The sequence below is a fragment of the Lissotriton vulgaris genome, chromosome 1_1 (genome assembly GCF_964263255.1).
Source record: "Lissotriton vulgaris chromosome 1_1, aLisVul1.2, whole genome shotgun sequence".
Taxonomy (NCBI): Eukaryota; Metazoa; Chordata; class Amphibia; order Caudata; family Salamandridae; genus Lissotriton; species Lissotriton vulgaris.
This window is the reverse complement of record NC_141685.1, coordinates 378,501,061-378,528,627: the sequence shown is the minus strand read 5'-3', so window position 1 is coordinate 378,528,627 and position 27,567 is coordinate 378,501,061. Positions and strand designations below refer to the sequence as shown.

The following is a 27,567-nucleotide window of genomic DNA, read 5'->3' as shown; positions in this document are numbered from 1 at the left end:
ATCAACTGTGGTTTTTAGGTCTCGCGACCTATCAATGCGCGCATGCGCATTGAGCGGAGCGAGAATTCAAGTGCTCAAAATGCTAGTCAAACCAAGGGCTTTTTGGTGCGGTTTTCTTTGAGTTCACGTGAATCACGTGACCAAACAAGCACGCCCATCAGCCTCCCTCCCTCCTAATTGCATTTTATCACGGCCGCACAGCACATCAAAGAGCTTCTCCCAGCGTGTGCTGTGCGGCTTCTCCTCCCCTAATTATGCATGGCTGGCCGGTGGCCGGCCGTACTTTCAGTTTCTGGCGTTCTGTATGCAGCTTTTCTGAAGTGATATTTTCCGGCCGTACTTTCAGTTTCTGGCGTTCTGTATGCAGCTTTTCTGAAGTGATATTTTATCATTACAGAGACGTTTTTGAAGGTGAGTGGATGGAAACGCTTTAATATAAAGCGGCGATTTCCACGATCGTTGTTTGTATGCGTTCCGCAGCTTATTTATTTATTTTATAAGTTTTATATAGCGCGAACAAGATCTTTGCAGATATCAGAGCGCTTTATAGAAACAAAGGGTAGGGGCAAATGGAGGGTGAATTAAACCACCTATTGGGTACAATACAGTAGTAGATAGTAAATGAGTAGCAAAATAGTATAGCAAACAAGTAAACAAGTAACAATATAATACCAAATAAGCGATCAGGTGCCAATAATACACAAATGGTGCAAAGTCTTAGATCCAGCAGTAATAGCGTTCATGTGAACTTGGCCATGAGGATGGCTTTGACCTCCTTCTTAAAAAATGCAGAGGAGGAGATAAGTCTAGTTTCAGGAGGGAGTGCATTCCAGATCCTGGGTGCCATTCCTGAGAAGGAGTGTTTGTATGTTTTTTCCTTCCGAAATCTTCGAGGTTTCAGTAGGAGATTTGTTGTGCTTCTATTGGATCTCGTGCCACCAGATATAGTCAGCTTTTGAGTGAGGTAGTTGCGAGACTTGTGGTGTACGGCCGAATGTGTCATACAAGCAATTTTCAGCTGTATTCTGGCTTCAACAGGCAGCCAGTTCAGGGATCTGAAGTCAGGGGATATATGAGAGTGTTTGCTAGAACCAGTGATGAGCCTCGCGGCAGCGTTCAAGGAGGCTCTTAGGAGAGCGATTGTTGAAAGGGGGAGTCCACTTAGGGCCACGATTCCGTAGTCTATTCGAGGGATGACTAAGGCTTGTACAGCAGTTTGGAAGTCCTTAGCTGGGAGGAAGGGTTTAAGTTTCCTCAGTGTGTTGATTTGGAAATTAGCTCCTTTAGTTGCTTTGCTAATGTGCTGCTGCATATTAAGGTTGGCGTCAAGTGTGATGCCTAAGGATTTCGCGGATTCCACAATAGTGGGTTGGACATTGAGGGCAGTTAGATGATTGAGCCAGGATTGGGTGATGTCGATTTTCTCGGGAGGTGAAATCAGAAGGAACTCAGTTTTCAGAGCATTTAGTTTGAGGTGATTATCGGCCAACCATGATTGTGTGTTACTGAGTATGGAGTTCAGGATTTTGATGTCTTCCGGGGATTGTAGTTTGAGGTACAGTTGAGTGTCATCGGCGTACATATGGAAGTGTACATTAGATGCTTGCAGCAAGCTGGTGAGTGGTTCCATGACGAGGTTGAACAGTGTGGGGGATAGGGAAGATCCTTGTGGGACGCCTAGAGTTGCAGGTACAGCTGAGGACAGTACGTTGTTGATCTTGATCTGAGACCGGTTATGTAGGAAGGAAGTGAACCATTTGAGAACAGTCCCGGATACACCCATACTGGTATATAACAACTCCAGTAGGTTTTCATGTTTGACAGTATCAAAGGCTGAGGAGAGATCAAGAAGGATGAGGAGGCAGGAATCATTGCGATCAAGGATTTTGAGGGCATCATCAATTCTGTGCGTCATAGCTGTTTCCGTGCTGTGTTTCGCTCGGAAGCCTGATTGATGAGGGTTGAGGAGGTCAAACTGATCAATGTGTTTTGTCAGTTGGAGTTGTACGCATTTTACCAGCAGCTTGGCCAGAGTGGGGATATTAGTGATAGGGCGGTAATTGTGTAGGTCAGCCGGGCCCGCTGTAGGTTTCTTGAGTATAGGCGTGACTTGCCCTACCTTGAGGGAGTCTGGGATGAGTCCTTGCTGAAGGGAGCTGTTAATGATTTTAGTCCAGAGTGGGAGGAGGAGGGGGGTGAAGTCTTTTACTGCATTGGCAGGTAGGGGGTCTATGAAGTGATTAGAGGGCTTCAAGGTGCCAAGCAGTTTGTGAATTGTTTCTTCAGAGTAGGTGTCGAAGGATGACCATGATGCGTTGTTCTTAAGTAGAGTGGTGGTCATGCTGATGTGGCTGGAGTATCGGCTTGCATCAATGAGGAGATCACATCGTAAGTTATCAGTCTTTAGTTTAAAGAAAGCAGAGAAGTCTTCACAGTGTGGAGTATCGATTGCTGTGGTGTTTGCTTGTAAGGGTTGCATCTTGCTTTGAGTTTTGACTAGTTCGAATAATTTTCTCGGTCGGTTTTTTGCTTGGTCCAGCTGGTGACTAAAGAAGTCAGATTTCGAGCGCTTGATTTTCCTAAAGTAGGCATTTCTCTTGTTCTTAAGCGTTTTAAGGTGCAGTGCTGAGGGGTCAGATCTCCAGGTGCGCTCAGCCATTCTCATAGCACGCCTGTCTTCATTGAGTCTACCATCATACCAGGGGTTCGAGTTCTTGGAGGAGACTCTTCAGTTGCAAGGGGGCGGCTTTGTTGATTATGGAGCTCATAGAATCAAGGTAGAGGTCGGTCAATGATTGAACATCAGAGGCGCCCGAAGGGGGAAGGAGGAAACTGCAGGTGTGGGGCGGCAAAGAGTTAGGGTTAAGATTCTTCATGTCCCTTTTCCAGATCTTGGATTTGGTGGGTTGAGCCGGGTTAAGTTTAACTTTTTCATTGATGAAGAAAGTGATAATATGGTGGTCTGACCAGTCACAAGGTTGGATCCCCCCCAATTGGGTAGTGCCCTCTTTGGCGATGATGAGGTTGAGGATCGAGCCTTTGTTGTGTTTCGGGCTGTTGCAGATTTGGACGAGGTCAAGCGCATTAAGGAACGATTTGAGACTATTCACCACTGCGTCTTTCTGATCGTTCCAGTGGAGATTGAAGTCACCCAGGTAGATTTGAGTGGTCTGCCGACCAGCGTTGGATGAGATCGTGTCCATGAGTTGTTGGGTGAAGGAGAGGTTGTCCCCAGGCGGGTGGTAGAAGACATGTAGAGAGCATACCAGTTTGCCCTCGCTAGAGATATCAAGGCAGAAGAGTTCACAGGAAGTGAGGGAGGGGGAGGTGACTTTGGTAACCGAGAGGTTGCTCCTAAAAATGCATGCAATTCCCCCGCCCGTCTTGCCGGGCCTGTCGAGTCTGATGATGTGGTAGTTGGGGGGGGGACTAGTATGTCCATTATAGGTGTGGAACTTTCGGTTAGCCACGTTTCAGTCAGTATGGCTAGGTCAAGATCCATTGATATGATGAGATCCGCGATGTCGGAGGAGTGTCTCGGGGCCTATCTGCAGTTGAGTAGGATGCATTTGAGTCTGGGGGTGAGGAGGGTGGACGAGTGTTCTAGAGAGAGGGGGATTTTTCTGAGATTATTAGGGACGGAACTTCTGTTGCTCAGAGTGGGAGGCCTAAGGGGATTTGTGTGAATTGTGGGTATGGGGTGGTGTGCGGTGTTTGTGTGATTTAAGGGGCCTGGGGCATATGATCTGAGGAGGGTGTATAAGTCGTGGTACGAAAGGGTATTGGGGGCGCGACGGGGGCGATAGGTGTGGTTGCGAGCGGTGATAGAGGGCCAGCGCGGGGAGTATTGATTGAGAGTGTCTGTGGGGCGGATGGGCAACTTTTTGGATGAGCAGGAGGTGGTAGGTAGGGGGTGTCTGGGGTTTGTGATAAGAAGTTCTTTGATGGTGTGGAGATCATCTTTGACTTGTAGGAGGGTGGATATAATCATGTCCAGAGTTTGATTGGGAATGGAGTTGGGGATGAGAGGCGTGGGCGATTGGTTGACCAGGAAGCTAGAGAGGGAGTTGGAGAGGGATGGTGGGGGGAGGGGGGGGGGGGGGGAGGGAAATGCTAGCGTGAGTGCAGGGTTCTGCGTTAGTAGTAAGTGGGGTGACAATCGGTAGGTGGGACAAGTTGTGGGTGAGGGGTGTGGATGAGGTAGGGGGGAGGTTGGAGTCATAGGTGAGGACGCTGGTGAGAGGAAGCGCATGTGGGTTGAGGGAAGAGTGAAGGCTGGGGACGGCGGGGGTGCGAGGAAGGTAATGGGGGCTGAGAGTGGGGGGGGAGAGCGGAAGGGGGATAAGGTGAGGGAGGTGGTATGTTCTGTGAGTCTAGTTGGGAGAGTGGGGTAGTGAGGAGAGAGAGTGGGGGGGGGAGATAGGGTGGGAGATGGACCTGCCGAGGGGCGGAGGGGATAAGTTCAGAGCATTGGTGGGCGGGGGGGGATAAGTTCAGGGCGGTGGTGGTGGTGGTGGGTTCTGCAAGACGCGGAGGTGTGAAGTGGGGGGTAAGGGGGGGGAATGGAGGATATAAGACGGGGAGTGATCCTCGCCAGTGCGTGAGGGGTGAGGGCAGGTTACATCGGGTGGGTGACTGCTTACAGTGCTGGGGGGATGGGAGAGATGTGAGTCGTTCAGCTGTTGTGATAGGTTTGGCAGATTAGATTTAAGATTGGAAGTGGGGGGTGTTGTGAGGTCTGAGGTGTTGGGAATGGAGGTCCGCCGGTTGGAGATGTGTTCCCTGAAGGTTGGGAGCAAGTTGTCGAGTAGGTCAAGGTTCCTATCAGTGGATTGGAATAGGATGGTCCCGTTGTTGTAGATGGTGATGGTGGCTCTGCCTGAGAAAACTTGGGAAGGTGTGACAGAAAGCGTTAGGCCATGAGCAGATTTTCTGGTGGATGAGATAGTAAGAATGGAGAGTAACGCTTTTCTCCACTGTGCTCTACGTAGAGTGTAGAGAATGATATCGGTGTTCGTGGCTCCATTGATAAGTGAATAGTAGGTGTCCACGAATGGTGTTTCAGGGTGGGCCTTCAGGAAGTTGTGTTTGAAGCGTTTGGCGTTTTTTTTGGTGAGCTGGGGTGGGTAGTTAATTTTGTATGTGTGCTTGCCCATGCGTTCCATGGTGGAAGAGGTGTAGGTAGACGAGGGGGGGGGGGGTGTACGTGGGTGAGTGAGACGAGGGAGGGGTGTGCGTGGGTGAGTGAGAGAAGTTACAGGGCTGTAAAAATGTGGAGAAGGAAGAATTAAGGATAGCCTTAGGTATGGGCAGTAGATGAGGATGACTAGTCAAAGATGGCCGCCAAAGTGGAGGAATAGTCAAAGATGGACGCCAATATAGCAGATAGAGGGACAAGAGAAGTAGTCCTTTGTCTATTGTTGTAGTGATTGCAGTTTAGTTTCCCTTTCTACTCTGGGTAGGTCGAATTAGTCCAACTTCCATGTTGCTTGAAGGGGAGGGGAGAGTTCAACTTCTATGCTGCTAGATGGTGAGGAGAGAGGCTTATCTCTGTTATGCTGAACCCTGACCGCATTGGTATGTACCCTCATGGTCATCTGGTGAGCAGAGGGGCGATTTATGGCTCCAGTTTATGGCCCCAGCTATATTGGCCAATGGAGAGTGAAGCGACCGCAAAGCCCGCGAAAATACAAAGCATACAGATACCGGTTTAAAAATCCGGGCATAAAGTGAAAAATCGGCATGAGTGTTTAAAATAATAGTTTTGCGTGCAAAATTCCGGGCAGAAAGTGAAAAACCGGCATGAGTATTTAAAATAATAGTTTTGCGTGCAGTTACCTTCCGAGTCGCCAGGCTGCACTGACGCTGCTCAAATCAGGCACCTCCAAAGCAGAGCTGCGGAGTGGCTGCCCAAACACACAAATAGGGCACACCGGAGACGCTCTAAATGCCAATTGCTCCGTTCTCGTTGATCCACTGGGAGGAGGGAGGGAGGCATCCAGCCGGAACGCCCTCTATCATCCGCGCCGGGTCGGTCCGCACCAACACCCGTCCGCTTGTCTCCCGCCCCGGCGGCTCCAATGACACTGATTGGGATGGGGAGCGGGTGGGGGTGGGGGGGGCTTAGGCGACGAACCCTCCGTGGCAGCAGAGCGCCCCCTTCTCTGGGCGCCACCGGGGTGCGAGGGATCCAGCCCCCGGAGCGAGCAGGATGTCGAGCCCTTTAGCCTTGATGATGTGCAGGAGCCTCTGAGTATGGCACACACCCCGATCGCCGGGACATGCAAACTCTCCGTGGCAGCAGTGCGCCCCCTTCTCCGGGCGCCACAGGGGTGCGAGGGATCCAGCCCCCGGAGCGAGCAGGATGTCGAGCCCTTTAGCCCTGATGATGTGCAGGAGCCTCTGAGTATGACACACACCCAGATCGCCGGGACATGCAGGTCCAGGCACGAGCATACAGGCACACAGACCGCCGAGATAGCCACACCGATCTCCCGGCACAGCGATGACAGGACTTCCCGCCGCGGTCCAGTCCGGGGTCCCCGGGCAGGGTGGGGGTCCAATGCAGGCGGTGATTGCAGGCAGGCAGGGCACCTCAGCACTCACGAGGGCAGTGAGATTCAATAATCTGTCATAGACGAGGGCAGTGGGATTCCGTCGTCCGTCAGGAGCCTCCCAGGCGTCCTCAGCAGGGATCCGGGCTCAGGTTCATACCCACCAAGTCCGGTGCAGGCGGGTCGGACACCTCCGGTCTCAACTCCTGGGCTCCGCCGATGCTCCGCTGCAGGCTGCAGGGGTCCCAGCCGTCAATGCTACAGGTACGTGTTTTACAACTATATCCAGTTACTTGTATTTAATCCAGTTACTTGTTTACAATCCAGTTACTTGTTTTCCTCGCCGAAGGTGATGCGTGCTAACAGGGATAATTCCAAAAAGGGATCCCAAGCACTATGAGCTCTGGACTAGAGCTCCTACCAGGCGGCCATCTTGGTGTCATTCCAATGATAAATTGACTTCCCAAACCTTGCGATCCGATCAGAATATATTTCCAGTGTTCTTATTAGATGCAATACCTTTTTCGCCAAGTAAACACTCCTTTACAGATAGAGTTCCAAAACGTGTAAAACACTGCAGTTGACTGCTGTTTCCTCCTGGGACTAGTTACTGGTGTCCTACAGTTGATTTTTTTTTTATTTCACCATATTGGTTTTTCTAACACACAACTACAGCCCTAGTATAGAAAAAAAACAGTAACCCATCAGAAGCCACTCCACTAAACATCCACCTCGACATTAACAACCGATGCCGCCTACAAATCCCTATCATTAGGAGAAGTAATTTCCTAGGAAACAGATCTGTGCAGTTGTAGACATATACCTCCAGCCATGAAACCAGAGGGCACACTAATGACGAATGGCCGCCGTGCCTTGGGGCTGGCTGCTGATTGGCGGCGGCGCGCGTCAGCAGGACCTCTGTGCGTGCAGCGCGCGCCCCGGGACGCCTTCCGTCAGCCTTGGTGTAGCAATCTGTCTGACAAAGTAAGCAGAGCGGCAATTTGAAGTTTAGTGGCCGGATTAGCGCTCTGCAGTCGGCTGGGATACTAATTACAATATATCTGCAGCTCTGGAGCGGCCTGCCTCTGGTTTAGGATGCAAGGCGTCCCCCTTTTCTGCCCCTCCCCTTACCCTCATAGGTTTTTGAGTGCAACCTCCCTGCCTTGGGAATGCCTTGGGAACGGCTAGAGCGGTCGACCTCGAACACCCTCTGCTATACAAATCCCATCATGTAATACGAAGGCAGAGCCCTGGCTTTTCCCACCAGGGCCTCGTTACCTCTAATGAGGCTGTCTTGGCACTTTCGGAAGCAAGCCCTGACCCGCGCGTGCTCCTTTACCATTCCAAACACTGGAGGTATAAAAGTAAGTGTGTTAAAGGAGACAGGTTCCAAAAGTGGTGGAGGAGGGGCAGAGTTATTACAGCAAATTACTGGTTGCTCGTAATATAATTACGTACTCAAAGCCCTGTGTACAATTGAGAAAAAAGACTTCACCCACATAAAAATCTGATGACTCCAAACAGATAAAAGCATGGCTCTGAAGTTGTTCTTTGCCTGGTGTAAGGTGTCTAGGAAGTTCTGGCATTTTAGCTCACAAAAACCTTGAGTTAACTTGGATGGCGGTGCTTTGTTTACATCAGGAAAAGTAAAAGCCACATTGCTGCTGGAAAGCTGGCTCAGCGAGCTAAGGACTTGTTGCTTACCCCTTAGGGACAGCAACCAAGAGAGCTCTCTCAGCTAGCAAGTATTCCTTCTGCCCTCACGTTGTATCTGAAACCCTATTGCACTGAGCTCTGTTGCTTTACAGCCTGCTTTGTGCTTTTTCAATATCCTGCGTGCATACATGACCGAAAGCCAGCAGGGCCAACCCAGGCTTCCATCCTTCTGAAACAGATTGGGTATCCTTAAACATTGGATTATAGTGGCACCTGTTAAATACAGAACTTACTGAAAACTTAAAAAATATTACAGAAAGCGATTTATAACACAAGATTGTTTTAGGTGTTGATGAGACCACACACTGGCAGTAATAGCTGTACAGCAACAGTTACAATTCCAAGTGCAAGGAAATAATCTGCAGGTGTGTATCAATTGGGAAATGTTTGCATAAATTAGCAAAAGGGTTCAGATCGCAACAAGGCAGCCACATTTCTCATTCAACACATGCACCGGGGCCAACTCACCACAATCCATTACAACCCATCACTAAACAGCTCGCTGGTCAGTTCTAACCTCGCAGGCCACTATCTCATGCGTCTCACCGCTAGATAGGAAGCAGAACCAAATGAAAGTTAAACACACTACTCCGAGTTGGCCCAGATTTACAAAGTGTAACAGGACCATAAAATTGCATTAAAGCACTATACAAATGCAGCTACCATGACATATTATTGGATCAGGATGAGGAAGAGTTTTTTGTTGTTGCCACAGTGTGCCTGAGACTGAGACACAGTAGCTGGGCACAGCGGGAAACAACCTTTACAACTCATGTGTTTACAACGCAAGTTGATACAACGATGAGTTGTTACATCGCAAGCCATTACAACGCAAGTCGTTACAACGACTTGCGGAAGGTGTTGGACTTTCAATCCAACACCTTCCCTACTGTTGCACACACTAGAGTTGGAACAGTAAATTATACTATTCCAAACTCAGGCGCCCCCCACCGCAAGTCACTGTAACGACTTGTTTTGTAATACCATGCGATGTAACAACACGTCGTTATAAAGATTTGCGCTGTAAACGCATGCGTTGAAAAGAGTGTTATTCACCCAATGTCTGAGGTTGTGTGAAGTCAGAACATCAGCTGGTTTTGAACAGGAGAGCAGTCCCATGGCTTTTACAGGCGAAGCAAGAATGGACCCCAGTTGGTGCAAACGTTGTCCAAATTTGATTACTACAAAATAACCTACATCAGAGCACCAAATGACCTATCCAGATATTCCAAAAGGGTCCAGATTCAATCAACTGATTAATAGCAGAACTTTGGCTGGTCAGGTCATATTCTCTAGAAAATCACACAGATCACACAGCCGCAGCTACACTCACCCTCACACACACACACACCGTCACCATAACACCCTCTACATCATACATAGGCACACGCACACACCTTCATCCTCACAACACCACACACCATCGGAATACACACACCCTCCCCTTCACACCACTTCACACACACTCACCCTCACACACAATTACACTCAAAGACCCTTACACACCCTCAATAACATTCTCAAAAATCACACACACTAACACACTCACACACCCTATCAGCATCACACATCATATCACAATCAATCACCCTTTTCAGACTCACTCACACTCTCTCACATTACACAAATGTCACAAAAAGACGTTAATATTTCACCTCTGTTCTTTTATTTTCCTCACAATAAAATACACTGAACATAATCTTCACAAAAGGTATTTACAGCAGTTTAAGCTATTGCCATTATAAATTACAATAACTTATTTAAGTATTAATTATTTAAAAAATTTCATAACCATTGATATTTGTAATATCAATACATAAGTCACGTAAATACAAAACATTTGCATTACAAATGCTATGAGTGTCACATTTGCAAAAGTTAAAAGTATTGGCATTGTAAATGACAAAACTATTAATTTCGCGATTTTCAAAACCAACACATAAATATAAAATGTGTCATTTACAAAACCAATAGCTCCAACTTTCCTACTGCGAGACCTATTGGCAACGTCAGTGCTTGTTGCATTTGTCACCCCGAGTGGGATGGGTATGCTCAGACGTGAGTCCCATGCTCTCCACACCACTGGATTCAAGCAAGCCGGGCTGAAAACGGCTGGAATGCCAGAAACCGGTCCTCGGAAGCTTGTTGCTGGTCCAGGGAAGGCATGGCTTGGCAGTTTGGGCTGGACTGTTCCCATGAGGCACAGGGTCAGACTAATTTGCATATGGCCATGTCTGAACTGGGGTGGTGTGGAGTGCAAAAAAAACGATGGATTTAGGCCCAGATCTCTGTACTGGGGTGAATGTATGACATTGTTCTGCATTCTGTCCATCAACTGTGGTTTTTACATTTGTCACACCGAGTGGGATGGGTATGCTCAGACGCGAGTCCCATGCTCTCCACACCACTGGATTCAAGCAAGCCGGGCTGAAGACGGCTGGAATGCCAGAAACCGGTCTTCGGAAGCTTGTTGCTGGTCCAGGGAAGGCATGGCTTGGCAGTTCGGGCTGGACTGTTCCCCTGAGCCACAGGGTCAGACTGATTTGCATATGGCCATGTCTGAACTGGGGTGGTGTGGAGTGCAAAAAAACCGATGGATTTAGGCCCAGATCTCTGTACTGGGGCGACCACTGCGCCTTCCTAGGCCTGGTCGCCCCACGCTCCTCTTGCCTCCTGCTCACCGCTGCTCCTGGTTTGCCGCTGACTTCTTTTGCCGCCGACTTCATTTCCCTGCAGGCGCCCCAGCCGCCGCTGAGCCGCCCGCACTCTATTTTCCCGCCGCTGCCTCCCTGCGGCCCCGCCCCCGCCAGCCGATTGGCTCCCACGCTCCCGCCACCCAGCGGACCCTCCCTCCCGGGTCCCTTCTTATAACGCCCCCACACACGTGCAGCGGTGACGCGCCGATTGTGCGCCGAAGGCACGCCAAAGGTAAGCCCGTCTGCGCCCATCCGCGCCTGGACCGCGCCAGGACCCCTGGCCCCCACCGCTAATGCAAGACTACACGACAGACCTACGACACCGCCACTCTCAACGCACTCAATGCCGGCCGGAACCCGGCCTGCTACCGAGCCACCCTGAGACGCACCCACGGACCCTTCGCCTGCAGAGCCTGCCGATTCACCTGCTACCGGACCTGTACCACCCCCACCGAGTCCAACACCAACAGCAACCACCTGAAATGCACCCGCTCCGTCCACAGGCACGCCATGGAACTCTGGGACCTGCTCGACGCGACAGCACCAGACGTCGCCTTCCTCACCGAAACCTGGATGAACGCCTCCTCTGCGCCCGACGTCGCCATAGCCATCCCGGACGGCTACAAGATCACCCGGAGGGACCGCGTCAACCAGACGGGAGGAGGCGTCGCCATCGTACACAAGAACACCATCCGCATCTCTACTAACTCCGACGAAACCTTCACCGCCGCCGAACACCTGCACTTCCAGATACACACTGACCCCAAGACCACCCTCAGAGGCACCCTCATCTACAGACCACCGGGACCATGCACACAATTCAGCGAAGACATCGCAGACTTCATCAGCCCGCATGCCCTTCCCTCCGCCGACTACATCCTCCTAGGGGACCTCACCTTTCACCTGGAGAACAACAACGACAAACACCACCGCCCTGCTGGACATCCTCGCCAACCTCGGACTCAAGCAACTGGTGAACACCCCCACCCACTACGCCGGCCACACGCTTGACCCCGTCTTCTCATCCAGCAAGCACATCTCCTTCAGCCACGCCACCGGACTCCACTGGACCGACCACAGCTGCGTCCACTTCATCTTCAGAAGAACTACGACCCACCACCACCCGCAACAGGTTCCCTACCGAAGCTGGAGCAAGATCACCTCCGAGCAGCTCACCGCCTCCCTCAGCCAGAACACTCCGGCCAGCGCAACGGACCCCAACGAAGCAGCCAGCAACCTCACCAAGCGGCTGACCGCCTGCGACGATGACCTCGCACCACTAAAGAACCCTCCCAGCAGACCCGGCAGCAAGAAAACCCCCTGGTTCACCGACGAACTCAAGGAATCCAAGAAGAACTGCCGCACCCTCTAGAAAGCCTGGCGGCTCGACCACACCACAAACAACAGGACCGCCCTCAAGCACGCCAGCCGCAAACACCATCAGCTGATCCGCGCCACCAAGAAGACGGCACTCAAAGAACGACTGGACAACACCCAAGACAGCAAGGAACTCTTCAGCATCGCCAGAGAGTTCTCCAACCCCAGCGCCGGAAACAACAACATCACTACCTCGCAAGACCTCTGCAACTCACTAGCCTCGTTCTTCCACCGCAAGATCGCCGACATACACAACAGCTTTGACGCACAGACCACGCACCCTACCACCGAACCAGCTCCCGCCACCACCACCCTCCGCAACTGGAACCTGATCAGCACCGAAGACACCACCCGCACGATGAACTCCATCCACTCAGGATCACCAACCGACCCGTGCCGACACCACGTTTTCAACAAAGCCGACGCCACCATCGCACCCCATCTCAGAGACACCATCAACTCCTCCTTCCACACCGCCACCTTCCCGGAGAGCTGGAAGCACGCCGAGCTGACCGCCCTCTTGAAGAAACCAACGGCGGACCCCACCGACCTCAACAACTACCGTCCCATCTCACTCCTTCCTTTTCCGGCCAAAGTCATCGAGAAGGCCGTCAACAAACAGCTTGCCGCCTTCCTCGAGACGAACGGATCCCTCGACCCCTCTCAATCCAGGTTTCGGGCCAACCACAGCACCGAGACCGCCCTCATCGCCGCCACCGACGACATCAGAACCCTGATCGACAACGGGGAAACAGCGGCCCTCATCCTCCTGGACCTCTCTGCAGCATTCAACACCGTCTGCCACCGCACCCCAGTGAAGCGCCTCAGCAACGTCGGACTCCAAGAGAAAGCGCTGGTGTGGAACATCTCGTTCCTCACCGGAAGAACCCAGAGAGTCCGCCTTCCGCCGTTCAGATCCGAGGCCACCGAAGTCATCTGCGGCGTACCACAAGGATCTTCACTCAGCCCAACCTTCTTCAACGTCTACATGAGCCCCCTCGCTGCCATCGCACGCCAGCACAACCTCAACATCATCTCCTACGCCGACGACACCCAGCTCATCCTCTCCCTCACCAACGACCCCACCACCGCCAGAGCCAACCTACACAAAGGGATGAAAGACGTCGCCGACTGGATGAGAAACAGCCGCCTTAAACTGAACTCTGACAAGACGGAAGTCCTCATCCTGGGATCATCACCCTCCGCCTGGGACGACTCCTGGTGGCCTCCGGCCCGGGGCACCGCTCCCAAACCAACGGACCACGCACAAAACCTGGGCTTCATTCTGGACTCCTCCCTGTCAATGACCAGACAAGTCAACGCCGTCTCATCCTCGTGCTTCAACACCCTGCGCATGCTCCGCAAGATCTTCAGATGGATCCCCACGGAAACCAGGAATACTGTCACCCAGGCACTCGTCACCAGCCGACTAGACTACGGGAACACCCTCTACGCCGGAACCACAGCCAAACTTCAAAAAAGACTCCAACGCATCCAGAACGCCTCCGCACGACTCATCCTCGACATTCCCCGACACAGCCACATCACCGGACACCTGAGAGACCTGCACTGGCTCCCCGTCAGCAAGAGAATCACGTTCAGACTCCTCACCCACGCACACAAGGCTCTCCACAACCTGGGCCCCAAGTACCTCAACAACCGCATGACCTTCTACACGCCCACCCGCCAGCTACGATCGACCAGCCACGCACTCGCCACCGTACCACGCATCCGCAGAGCCACCGCCGGAGGAAGATCCTTCTCCTACCTGGCATCCAAGACTTGGAACTCCCTCCCCACCCACCTTCGGCGAACCCAAGACCATCTCTCCTTCAGGAATCAGCTCAAGACCTGGCTGTTCGAGCAGTAACCTACCCCTCCCTCAGCACCTTGAGACCCTCCCGGGTGAGTAGAGCGCTATACAAATGCCTTGATTGATTGATTGATTGAATGAATGACATTGTCCTGCATTCTGTCCATCAACTGTGGTTTCGACATTCATATCTGTGCATAGATCGCCGCCTAGTGTTGAGTCCGGATGATTGCACATTGTTGTCCTGGAAGAGTCTTCGAAGTATCACAAGATAGGTGGCTCCTCCCTTGGACTACAGTGCGCATGGGCATCCTCTCCATGCTCAGATTGTTTTTTGCCATTGTGGCAGAGATGGAGTATAGTACAGTAAGGGATGTCCATGCCAAGAGTGAATGCTACAGCTGCGACAGGCACCGGGGAGGCGGGTGGGCGATATGAATGTCAGCAGCCCCACATGCCAAGAACAGATGCATACTGGTAAGTAGCATATTCCGTTCGAGTCATGTGGGCTGCTGAATTCATATCTGTGCATAGAATGCATATCATTATCTCCCTTGGCGGTGGCTGCCTGTGCCAGCTGCTGCAGTCTGAAAGAGAGTTTTGAGAACAGCCTGTCCCACAGCAGCTTGCTGTTTGGAATGTACATCTACACAGTTGTGTTTGGTAAATGTATGTATGGTTGTCCATGTGGCTGCTCTACAAATTTCGTGTAAAGGAATGATTCCTAGGAAAGCCATGGATGCCTCTAGTTTGTGTGTAAAATGCGCCCTAGGGGGAAACTGTTAAGGTGCGTTTTGCCTTTAAGTAACATATCGGAATGCACTTAACGATCCATCTGGCTATCCCGGATTTAGAAATAGGGTTGCCTTTGTGTTGTGGTGAGAAAGCAACAAACAACTGTATTGTTTTCCGAAATGCTTTAGTTCTATCTATGTAATAAAGTAGAGCTCTTTTGACGTCTAGAGTATACAAGGCCCTTTCAGCAACCGTCTGTCGGTTTTGAAAGAACACCGGCAGGTCTATTGTTTGATTTATATGGAACTGGGATACCACTTTTGGCATGAATTTTGGGTTGGTTCTGAGAACTACCCTATTTGCATGTACTTGAATGAATGGCTCCTGAATAGTTAGGGCTTGCAGCTCACTAACTCTTCTAAGTTAAGTAATGGCAATAAGGAAAGCCACTTTCCAAGTAAGAAATTGTAGTTCGCATGAGTGTAGTGGTTCAAAAGGTGGTCCCATAAGTCTGGTTAAAACGATGTTCAAATTCCAGACCGGTGAAGGCGGGTGCCTTGGGGGGATTACTCGTTTAAGTCACTCCATGGATGCTTTAATTGCTGGCACTCAAAATAGTGAAAGGTGTTGCCTGTTTTGGAGATATGCTGCTAACGCAGCTAGATGTATCCTGATGGATGAGTAGGCTAAATTGCAACGTTGTAGGTGAAAGAGGTAGCAAATGATGTTTTGTGTGGAAGCGTCTAATGGGTTTATGTCGTTGTTTCTGCAGTAAATGACGAATCGTTTCCACTTTGCTGCATAACATGCAGTCTGGAGGCAAGTTCAGGTATCCAAACTCTAGGATCTCAGGAGCCAGATCGCCAGGTTCAGCTGTTGCGGGTCTGGGTGTTGGATTTCGCCACGGTTGTGAGTTAGAAGACTGGGTGTTAATCGCAGTCTTTGATGAGGCACCACTGACAGTTCTAGGAACGTTGTGTACCATGGTTGTCTCGCCCATGTGGGAGCAACTTGGATAAGAGTCAGTGAATGTTGGCGCATTTTGCGTGACACTAGCGGTATTAGTGGAGCTGGGGGAAAAGCGTACGCAAATTTGCCTGACCAGTTCATCCATATCGCATTGCCCTACGACTGCGGATGAGGGAACCTGGCGGCAAAGTGTTGGCATTTTGCGTTTTCGCTTGTGGCAAACAGATCTATCTCCGGTTGTCCCCATTTCCGGAAGAATGGTTGGAGCACATTGGGGTGAATCTCCCATTCATGCATCTGTTGACTGTGCCTGCTGAGCAGGTCGGCCATCTGATTGTCTTTGCCTGGGAGGTGTTCTGCCATGAGAAACATGCTCCTTTGAATGGCCCATTTCCACATGCTTTGAGGTAGATGCGACAGTTGTGGGGAGTGTGTCCCTCCTTGTTTCTGGATATAATACATTGCTGTCATGTTGTCCGTCCGGATCAACACAGTCTTGTTGCATAACTGTTTTTTGAATGCTTTTAGTGCTGGGAAGATTAGCATCAATTCCAGAAGGTTGATGTGCATTTTTTTCTGTTGCATAGTCCATAGTCCCTGAACTGTGTAATGCAGGACATGAGCTCCCCAGCCTTGCAGGAAAGCGTCAGCTGTCATCACTATTTGTGGGACAGGCTCTTGGAACAGTCGTCCTTGCAAAGGTTTTGTGGATTCCACCAATGCAGAGAGTTGTATGCTCGACTGGTCACCAACACTAGGTCTTTTAATTGCCCTTGAGCCTAGTTCCACTGCCTTGCTAGGCATTCTTGAAGCAGACGCATATGCAACCTGGCATGGGGGACTATGAATATGCACGAGGCCATCATACCTACGAGTTGCATAAACACTCGAGCTGACAATGAGTGTTTGGGGCTGAACCTTTGGATTAAGGTTTGCATTCCGTTTATTCGTGCTGCGTTGGGATATGCCTTTGCTGCTAGTGTATTTATTGTTGCTCCCAGGTACTGTTGTATGTGGGAGGGTTGCTGGTGGGATTTTGGGTAGTTTAGCGAGAACCCCAGGCTGTGCAGGAGATGAATGGTCTTTGACATGTGGCTGGCACATTGCTGGGCTGATGGCGCGTGTATTAGCCAATCGCCCAGATAGGGGTACACATTAATGTGTTGTCTTCTGAGATGTGCTGCCACTGTTGCCAGGCATTTGGTGAATATGGGGGGGTTTTGGTTACACCGAATGGTAGGACTTTGAACTGGTAGTGCTGTCCTTGAATTGTAAACCTTAGATACTTTCTGTTAGCAGGGTGTATTGGTATATGAAAGTATGCATCCTTGAGGTCTAGAGTTGCTAGGAAGTCTCCCTGTTGAAGAAGCGGTAACACTTGTTGTAGAGTGAGCATATGAAAATGCTCTGACAAAATGTACATGTTGAGGGGCCTGAGGTCTAATATTGGTCTGAGCGAACCGTCCTTTTTCGGAATGAGGAAGTATAGTGAGTATACTCCTGTTCCCTGATGTTGTAGTGGGACTGGTTCTATGGCCCACTTTTGTAGCATGCTGATGACCTCTTGCTGCAGTAATGTTATATGTTCCTGCGACATTGGACGGTGTACGGGTGGTATGTTGGGTGGTGTTGACGTGAGTTCTAGGCAATAGCCATGTTGGATAATGCAAATGCTACTTACCAGTATGCATCTGTTCTTGGCATGTAGGGCTGCTGACATTCATATCTGTGCATAGTCCGCCACCTAGTGTTGGGTCCGGATGATTGCACATTGTTGTCCTGGAAGAGTCTTCGAAGTATCATGAGATAGGTGGCTCCTCCCCTGGACTACAGTGCGCATGGGCATCGCCTCCATCCCCAGATTGTTTTTAGCCATTGGCAGAGATGGAGTGAAGAATGTGAGTGATGACCATGCTATGAGCATATGTGTATATATGAATAAATACTGCAGCTGCTACAGGCGCCGGGGAGGAGGGTGGGCGATATGAATGTCAGCAGCCCTACATGCCAAGAACAGATGCATACTGGTAAGTAGCATTTGCAGTTCGAGGCATGTGGGCTGCTGAATTCATATCTGTGCATAGAATACATAGCAGTCCCTCCATTATCTGCGGCCGCCAGTGCCAGCTGCAGCAGTCTGAAAAAGCGTTTTTAGAACAGCCTGACCAACAGCTGCCTGCTGCTTGGAATGCACGTCTACACAGTAGTGCTTAGTGAAAGTGTGTGTGGTAGACCATGTGGCTGCTCTACAGATATCTTCTAAGGGAATGTTACCTAGAAAAGCCATAGAGGCCCCCAACTTCCTGGTGGAGTGGGCCCTTGGTGGGATAGTGAGAGTGCGCTTAGCTTTAGCGTAACAGATCTGGATGCACTTAACTATCCACCTAGCAATCCCCGCTTTGGAGATAGCGTTTCCCTTGTGGTGCGTGGCAAAAGCAACAAAAAGCTGTTTGGTTTTGCGGAAATCTTTTGTCCTGTCTACATAGTACATCAAGGCCCTTTTCACATCAAGGGTATGGAGCATGCGCTCCGCCAGCGTCTCTGGGTTTTGGAAAAACACCGGCAATTCAATTGTCTGGTTTATGTGGAATTGTGAAACCACTTTGGGTAAGAATTTAGGGTTAGTGCGGAGCACCACCCTGTTAGCATGTACTTGGAAGAAAGGTTCTTGGATAGTGAGCGCCTGCAGTTCGCTAACCCTCCGTAGCGATGTAATAGCTACTAAGAACGCAACCTTCCAAGTTAGAAACTGGAGCTCACAGGAGTGCAGTGGCTCAAAGGGAGGACCCATCAGCCTTGTAAGAACCACATTGAGGTTCCATTCCGGAGCTGGTGGGGTCCTTGGTGGAATGACCCTCTTTAGTCCTTCCAGAAAGGCCTTGATAGCAGGGACCTTAAAGAGTGACAGGTGCTGCCTATTCTGAAGGTATGCTGCCATAGCAGACAGGTGAATGCGGATGGAAGAGTACGCTAGATTACATCTATACAGGTGAAAAAGGTAACAGATGATGTTTTGAATGGATGCGTCTAGCGGGTCAATGTTGTCGTTAGCACAGTAGATGACAAACCTCTTCCATTTAGCCGCATAACAAGCTCTAGTAGTGGGCTTCCTTGCCTCCCGAATGATGTCCATGCAGTCAGAAGGAAGATTAAGGTAGCCAAACTCTAGGACTTCAGGAGCCAGATCGCCAGGTTGAGCTGTTGCGGATCTGGGTGCTGAATGTCGCCATGGCTCTGCGTCAGAAGGCTGGGAGTGAGATGAAGCCTTTGATGCGGTACCACGGAGAGTTCCAGAAAAGTGGTGTACCATGGTTGGCGAGCCCACGTCGGAGCAACCAGGATGAGAGTCATCGAGTGCTGCCTGAGCTTGCGTGCCACCAGCGGTATCAGAGGTGCTGGGGGAAAAGCGTACGCAAATCTGCCTGACCAGTTCATCCAAATCGCATTGCCCTGTGATTGGGGGTGTGGGAACCTGGCGGCGAAGCTTTGGCATTTTGCGTTCTCCCTTGTGGCGAACAGGTCTATCTCTGGATGACCCCACCTTTGGAAGTACGGTTGGAGTACTGATGGATGTATCTCCCACTCGTGCATCTGATGGCTGTGCCTGCTGAGCAGATCTGCCATTTGATTGTCCTTGCCCGGGAGATGCTCCGCCATGAGGAAGATGTTCCTCTGAATGGCCCACTTCCACATGCTCTGAGCCAGATGAGACAGCTGCGGAGAGTGTGTGCCTCCCTGCTTCTGAATGTAGTACATGGCCGTCATGTTGTCCGTCCGGATCAACACGACCTTGTTGCACAGATGTACTTTGAACGCCTTTAAGGCCATGAAGATTGCCATCAGTTCCAACACATTGATGTGCATCTTCCTTTGCTGTAGTGTCCATAGTCCCTGCACAGTGTAATGGAGTACATGCGCTCCCCATCCCTGGAGAGAGGCGTCCGTTGTCAGGATAATCTGTGGGACAGGCTCTTGGAATGGTCGGCCCTTGCAAAGGTTTTGTGGATTCCACCAATGCAGAGAGTTGTATGCCCGACCGCTCACCAACACTAGGTCTGTCAGTTGCCCACGAGCCTGAGTCCACTGACGTGCTAGGCACTGCTGAAGCGGGCGCATATGTAGTCTCGCGTGCGGGACAATGGAGATGCAGGAGGCCATCATGCCTATCAACTGCATGAACACCTTCGCGGGAAGCGAGTGCTGGGGTCTGAATCGTTGGATCAGCGCCTGGATACTGGCGATTCTCACTGAATTCGGCTGCGCAGTGGCTGCCAGAGTGTCTATTGTTGCGCCCAGATACTGTCGCACGTGGGCGGGCTGGAGATGGGACTTTGGGTAGTTCAGAGAGAATCCCAGATCGTGCAGGAGATGAATGGTGCGTGACACGTGGTCGACGCACTGCTGCTCTGTTTTTGCTTGAATGAGCCAGTCGTCCAGGTATGGAAAGACGTGGACGTGCTGGCGACGTAGATGCGCCGCCACAGTCGCCAGGCATTTTGTAAATACCCTTGGTGCTGTGGTGACCCCGAACGGCAGGACCCTGAACTGGTAATGCTGGTCTAAGATTGTGAATCTGAGATACTTCCTGTGGGAAGGATGCAGGGGAATATGAAAATAAGCATCCTTCAGATCCAGCGTAGCCAGAAAATCCCCCTGCTGAAGCAGGGGAAGCACCTGCTGCAACGTGAGCATATGGAAGTGCTCCGAGAGGATGTACCAGTTCAGGGGCCTGAGGTCCAGGATCGGTCTGAGTGATCCGTCCTTTTTGGGGATCAAAAAGTACAGGGAGTAAACCCCTGTTCCCCGCTCTTGCAATGGAACGAGCTCTATCGCCCCTTTTTGCAGCATAACGAGAACTTCTTGCTGCAACAAGGTCAAGTGCTCGCCGGACATAGGACGGCTTTTTGGTGGTATGTCCGGTGGAATGGATGTAAGCTCTAGACAGTACCCGTACTGGATAAGGGACCTCACCCACCTGTCCGTGGTGATGGCCTTCCACGCTGGCAGGAACTGCTGGAGTCTCCCCCCGACCGGTGTTGTGTGGTCGGGGGGCAGTGACAAGACGTCACTGTTTGTTGGTGGTGGTGGACCTGGAGCCATTGTTTCCACGTCCTCTGCCTTTGATATTATTGCCTCTGTAACCCCCTCTACCCTTGTTGTTATATGAGGGTTGGGTGTTACCCTTGTAGTACTGTGTGGGCTGGGATGCCTGTCCCCTCGTGGTGCCTTTTGAATTTGAGCGGCGAAAGGAACCACCCCGAAACTGCTGACTTTGTAAAGCCCCCATTGACTTGGCAGTTTCGGTATCCTTTTTCATTTTTTCCAGGGAGGCATCCACCTCAGGGCCAAACAAATGGTCAGGATTCACTGTTTGAGCCAATAACGTGGTTTGGATGTCGGGTTTAAACCCCGAAATTCTGAGCCAGGCATGGCGTCTAAGTAACACACTGGTATTGATAGCTCTTGAGGCTGTGTCTGCCACATCCAGGGCACATTTGATGGATGCATTTGTAATGAGTTTACCCTCCTGAATGAGCATCTCTCCCGCCTCCTTGTATTGGTCAGGCAAGTGCTGCAGAATGGCCTCTAATGTGTCATAATGTGCCCTATCATAACGTGCAAGCAGGGCTTGGGTGTTAGATATTCTCCAGATGTTTGCTGCCTGCGCAGCAATGCGTTTGCCCGAGGCCTCAAAGATCTTCGACTCTTTGTCTGGGGGAGGAGCGTCACCAGTAGTCTGCGAATTCGCCCTTTTCCGAGCGTTGGAAACAACCAAGGAGTCCAATGGCAAGTGTCCCTTGATATAAGTGGGATCCGTGGGCGCCGCTTTATATTTCCTGTCGATGCGAGGGTTGACCACCCGTGCCCGGGTGGGCTCTTTGAAAACCTCTGGCGCATGTTTCAGCACCCCTTTAAGCATCGGTAGCGTTTTGACTTGCTTTTCGGCTACCGAGAAGGTGTCGACTAAGAAGTCCGCATCCACGGGGTCCGAGTGCAGCTCGACGTCATGGTTCGCCGCAGCTCTCTCTATTAAGGCATTGAAGGCCGCCGAGTCCTCCGTCGGGGACGTCTTGGCGGCGAAAAGTTGAGTGTCCTGACCCGAATGCGGGTCATCTGTGTCACCTCCTGCGGCCCAAGGCACCTGCTCCTCCTCCGGATCCGAGTACGCAGGGTAGTCGTACTCGGCATCTTCCTCGTCCGCATCAGCCACGGGGGAGTGCGTCGGCGAGTGTTCCAAGGCCTGTGGGGACACGGGCTCCACCAGAACCGGAGAGTCCTCAGAGTACTTCTTGTTCTTGAGTGGGATCTTAAAAGGTTCCAACGCCGGCTCCGACGTAATCTTACGTTTGAGGAGCGACAGTTTCCCAGTGTTCGCGTCGATGAGTACTTCACGACGTTCTTCCGCCGCAAGCGGCTGGAGCCGAAGCTTCGACACCACCAAGGCAGCTTTCGGCGTCAATACCTCCTTTGAGTGTCCGCCCTGTTTAGGCGCGAAGGCCTTCGGCGCCGACTTGGGTGGAAGGGTAAAACGAATGGGCGTTTGCTGTTTAGCAGTCTTAGGTGTGGGTTGAGGCACTACAGTGTCCTGATCGGGAACCACAGTGGACTGTTGGATCCGCTGGAGGGATTCCCCCACCTTATTTGAAAAGGCTGCCGAGGGCTGAACCGGCCCGAGCGACCCCTCTTCTCCGAGACCCTGATCTCCGGTAGGCTTCTTTTTCGGTGCCGACGCCCCATGGCTATGCGCGCCGTCGTCTTGACGCCTTTTCGGAGCCGTCTTCGGGTCCACGACCCCTTTCGGCGCCGACGCAGCCGCATCGGAGGCCTTCACCTTCGGCGCCGACCCAGAGGGCTTCGGGTCGGCCATCTTGGCGTGGCTCTTCAAGTCGGCCATTTTGGTTTTTGTGGAAGTTGACGCCTCCAGAACCTTCTTCACCAACGCCACTTTCAGTTTCGGTTTCGCATCCGAGGGTGTGAGACCAGTTGGCTTCACTTTCGTTTTCTTCACGATAAGTGATGGCTTAGAAATGTCCGTGACCGGGCCCGAAGGCGGGGACGTAGGACTTATAGTTAGATCTCGGGTAAGGCCCGAAGGCGATCCCTCGACCTGGGCCGTATGAAGGGGAATAACCCCTGAGTCTGATTGGGGATGCTCGTCCTCCGAGCTATCTCCCATCGTGGCAAAAACCTGATCGTCGTCCCCTACCTCGTCGGTGCCTTCGTCAAAGTTCTCCTCACCCGCGTCGTAGGTCTCACCCTCGGATGCGGGATTAGAGTCCGAACCTTGCTAGTCGTCTTCTCCCTCGACAGATTCTTGGAAAATGTCGTCTGGTGGGGGTGCCGAAGCCGACAATTGAGCCTGTAGCCGATTTGCCCGGCGAATCTTTAGAGTCTTCTTACTTCGGAACTTCGAACACGCCATGCAGGTGTCTTCGCGGTGATCGGGTGACAAGCAGGTATTGCACACGGGGTGCACATCGAGGTGTGAATATTTAGAATGACACAGCGGACACTTCTTGAATGGAGTCCGCTCCATAGCAAAGGGTGTAGTGTAGGCCCGTCCGCGCCAAAGCACGTGGAAGGGCAGTAGGAGATCGGAGCTGAGAGTCAGAAAGAAACCCGCACGCAACTATACCGACGCCCAGCCTAAAAACCTTTTGGTCTCGAGTATAAGTTGAACAACCAACGGTTCCGACAGAGGGAACCGAAACACATCCGAACCCAATGGCGGAAAAAAACAATCTGGGGATGGAGGCGATGCCCATGCGCACTGTAGTCCAGGGGAGGAGCCACCTATCTCGTGATACTTCGAAGACTCTTCCAGGACAACAATGTGCAATCATCCGGACTCAACACTAGGTGGCGGACTATGCACAGATATGAATTCAGCAGCCCACATGCCTCGAACTTTGCCTTACCCACTTGTCTGTAGTGATGTTTAACCAGACTGGCAGGAATTGTAGTCTTCCCCCGACCGGTGTTATATGGTCTGGGGGTGGTGGCAAGAAGTCCCTGTTTGGTGTTAGTGGAGGATCTTTTGGCATTGCCTCCACAACCCCTGCCCTTTGTTTTATTTCCTCTGTATCCACCTCTGTTAGTGTTTTTATTGTATGTGGATTGCGTATTAGTTTTGTAAGCGGAGGATTGCTGCGATGCGTTACCTCGCGCCATCCCTCTATAACTGGAGCGACGAAAGGAGCCTCTGTGTTGTTGGGACTGAAGGGCTCCCATGGACTTTGCTGTGTCGTTGTCCTTTTTCATTTTGTTCAGAAGTGAGTCAACTGCTGGACCAAACAAAAAATCTGGATTTTATAGGCTGGTTAAGAATTGTGGCCTGTACTTCGTTTTTGAATTCAGATATGCGAAGCCATGCGTGCTTTCTAAGCAGCACGCTTGTGTTAATAGATCTGGCAGCTGTATCTGCCGCGTCTAGAGCACACTTAATGGAGGCATTGGTGATGAGCTTTCCCTCCTGTATAAGTTCATCTGCCTGCTCTTTGTAAGGCTCAGGTAAATGTTGGAGAATTCCTTCTAAAGTGGCATAGTGTGCCCTGACATACCTGGCCAGCAAGGCCTGTGTATTGCCTATTCTCCATGAGTTTGCTGCTTGAGCTGCTACTCTTTTGCCTGATGCTTCTAAAATCTTCGACTCCTTGTCTGGAGGAGGAGCCTCACCAGTTGTTTGTGAATTTGCACGCTTTCGTGCGTTGGATACCACCAATGAATCTAAAGGCAGTTGTCCCCTGATGTATGTAGGGTCTACTGGTGCAGCCCTACACTTCTCTATTCTGGGGTTGATGACACGTGCCCTAGCGGTGTCTTTGAAAATGTCATTTTCGTACTTTAGGACACCCTTTAACATGGGGAGTGTTTTGACACTTCTTTCTGATGTTGCAAGTGTGTCAAATAGAAAGTCCTCTTCTATAGCATCAGAATGCATGTCTACATTATGGTAGGTTGCAGCTCTGTCTATTAATGAGTTAAAAGCCACTGTGTCTTCTGTGGGTGATAGCTTAGCTGGGTATACAGTAGGGTCTGTAATGGGTAGAGGCCCCCTCATTGTCTGGCTCACCTCCATCCCCCCATGGTTGTGTATTGGGGTCTACATATGGGTGTTGTACATCTCCAAAACACCCCTCTGCATCCTGATCCTCATCTAGGTTGTAGTCAGAGCGTGCAGGTGAGTGTGGCGTGTATGGAGTAGCAGGCATAGCTGGAGAGATAGGTTGGAAAAGAATAGGAGAGGTAGCACAGTCTCTTTTCTTTTTGAGGGGAATTTTTGGCAAGCCTTCACTTGGCACTGGTCTTTCTTCCTTGTATAAACAGTCACCTTCCCAGTATTTGGGTCAATATATAGTTTTGACTGATCTTCTGTGGATGGGTCTGGATGGATGATCTCCTCTTCCACAGTTTTTTGCTTTGGCGCTGTAGTTTTTGGTTTGTCCTTTTTCGGTTCGATACCTTTATTTGGTTCGACCGCTTTCGGTGCCTGGATTGGTTTTTGAAGTTTGCAGACAGGTTTTGTCGGTCCGACGTCTTTTACTGGCTTTACCACTGTTTTTGGACCGAGCACTTTTGTCGGTTCGGTAACCTGTTTAGGTTTTAGAGTTGCGTCTGGAGTTGTTTGTCTTGGCTCAACGCCCCTTTTCGGATCAATAGTCTTTGGCTCGACAAAATTTGGTGTGGTCTACTTTTGGTTTCTGTTTCGGTTCAATGCCCGCATTGGGCGTAGGCCTTTTTTGTTCGTCGACACCCTTTTTTTCTTTTTCGACCGTCGAGTCCGAATTGCTTGAGTCGACGTGCTTTGGCTTCGAGGTCGATTCAACGGCCCTTGGCTTCGAGGTCGATTCGACGGCCCTTGGCTTCGAGGTCGATTCGACGGCCCTTGGCTTCGAGGTCGATTCGACGGCCTTTGGCTTCGAGGTCGATTCGACGGCCTTTGGCTTCGAGGTCGATTCGACTGCCTTTGGTTTCGAAGGTGTTGATGGAGCGGTAGCCCTCGGGTCGGCGCCCTTTGGCTTGACGACGTTCGGTACAAAGACTGTTGTGTCGATGAGTTTCGGTTTCGATGGGCTTGGCCTTGGAAAAAGTGTCTCAGATGGCTCTTTTTGTATGTTCTTAGCCGGGCGGTATGGCGGGGCTGTAGAACCAGTATATTGGTCTTGGCTAAGGCCTGTTGGCGATGCCTCGACCTGAGTCTCTGATATTGGTGTAGTGTCTATATGGGGCGGTGTACTCACGGTTGGCCCCTAGTCGCCATCGGAGTCTTCTTCGACAGCTACGATATCTTGGTCGTATTCTTCGACGTCGACGATTTGTTCGTCGTCGATGTAATAGTCTGAGTCGTGCTCGGCGAATTGATCTTCCTCTTGATCCGAGTCTTCGGCGTCAACCAGTTCTTCTTCGTCGTCGAAGATATACTCGGGCTCCGGTGCAGACCTCTGCATTTCTTGCCTTTGCGCCCGTCGATTCAGGATAGTCTTTGGATCGAAACTGGGCACAAGCTAGGCAGCTGTCTTCATTGTGATCTGGAGACAAGCATTTGTTGCACACTGGATGTTTATCGGTGTGCGGGAACTTAGAGTTGCACTGCGGGCAGTACTTGAATGGACTTTGTTCCATCGACTGTCGGTCCACGTGGCGTCGAGAAGGCCTAGCGCCCGATTCGACGACCTGAGTGCAAATTAAAGTTAAAGAATGTTATCGGTACCGATCGTAAACAATACCGACGAAACTGAAGGCCTTTTGGAAAAAAACAATCTGAGCATGGAGAGGATGCCCATGCGCACTGTAGTTCAAGGAAGGAGCCACCTATCTCGTGATACTTCGAAGACTCTTCCAGGACAACAATGTGCAATCATCCGGACCCAACACTAGGCTGCGATCTATGCACAGATATGAATACAGCAGCCCACATGCCTCGAACACCAGTTTTCGTTTAAATCTTCTGAAGCTCATTTTTTTTAATGGAGTTTTAAATAGCGCAAACTTGACCCGAAGGTATCGGGTATCAGAGCGCTTTACACAAGCACCAGTTGCATTACATGAGGACACATTCATTTTATTTTAGGTACAGGGAGATTAAATGATTTGCCCAGAATCACAGGATTTGCACGTCCTTGCAGAGGTTTGAGGTCGACAGCTCTAGCTGTTAGCTCAATTCCTCTCCCCATTCGCTGGGTCAGGGAAACTAACCTGCTTGACGTCCACACATAGAAGAGAACACACAGAATCTCTGCAGATGAAATATGAGGCTAGTTCACCAGGACCTTTCTTGGATCCCTGATTGAAAACGGAGGTTGAGATGTCTGCACCCCATTGTAATCTGTAACCTGATTGCATAGGGTGTGTTTGTTAAGTTTGGAAAACTTGAACCCAGAAGAAGACACTTAGATCTTTAAGAAATTTTGACTGCAAAATGTTTCAGCTCCCAAATGCTGAGCTTACTCAACAACAGGACAGCCTTAATAATAAAGTTTTCCTAGATCAATCTGTTCTAAGCCTTTTGATGCGAATTTCAATTTTTCAGCTAATAAAACAAGGTAATTGATCACAGGAAAATTTGCCAAGTCAACCCTCCTAGTGTTGCTCTGCTTAACTCCATGGCTGCTAAGGCAATTCCCCTCCTGTGCTGGGAATTGCTATTCTTCATTGTTTTATGACGAGCTGGGCTCGTCATCAGTGTACGAGGAGGCTACACCATGAC

General features: G+C 50.8%; 1 protein-coding gene across 1 annotated transcript in view; it reads right to left on the bottom strand.

The window, feature by feature from the left end:
• The window catches only part of ZFYVE9 (zinc finger FYVE-type containing 9), a 656,288-nt gene that overhangs the window by 132,375 nt on the left and 496,346 nt on the right, over positions 1–27,567 (bottom strand). The gene's annotated exons all lie outside the window — the stretch shown is intronic.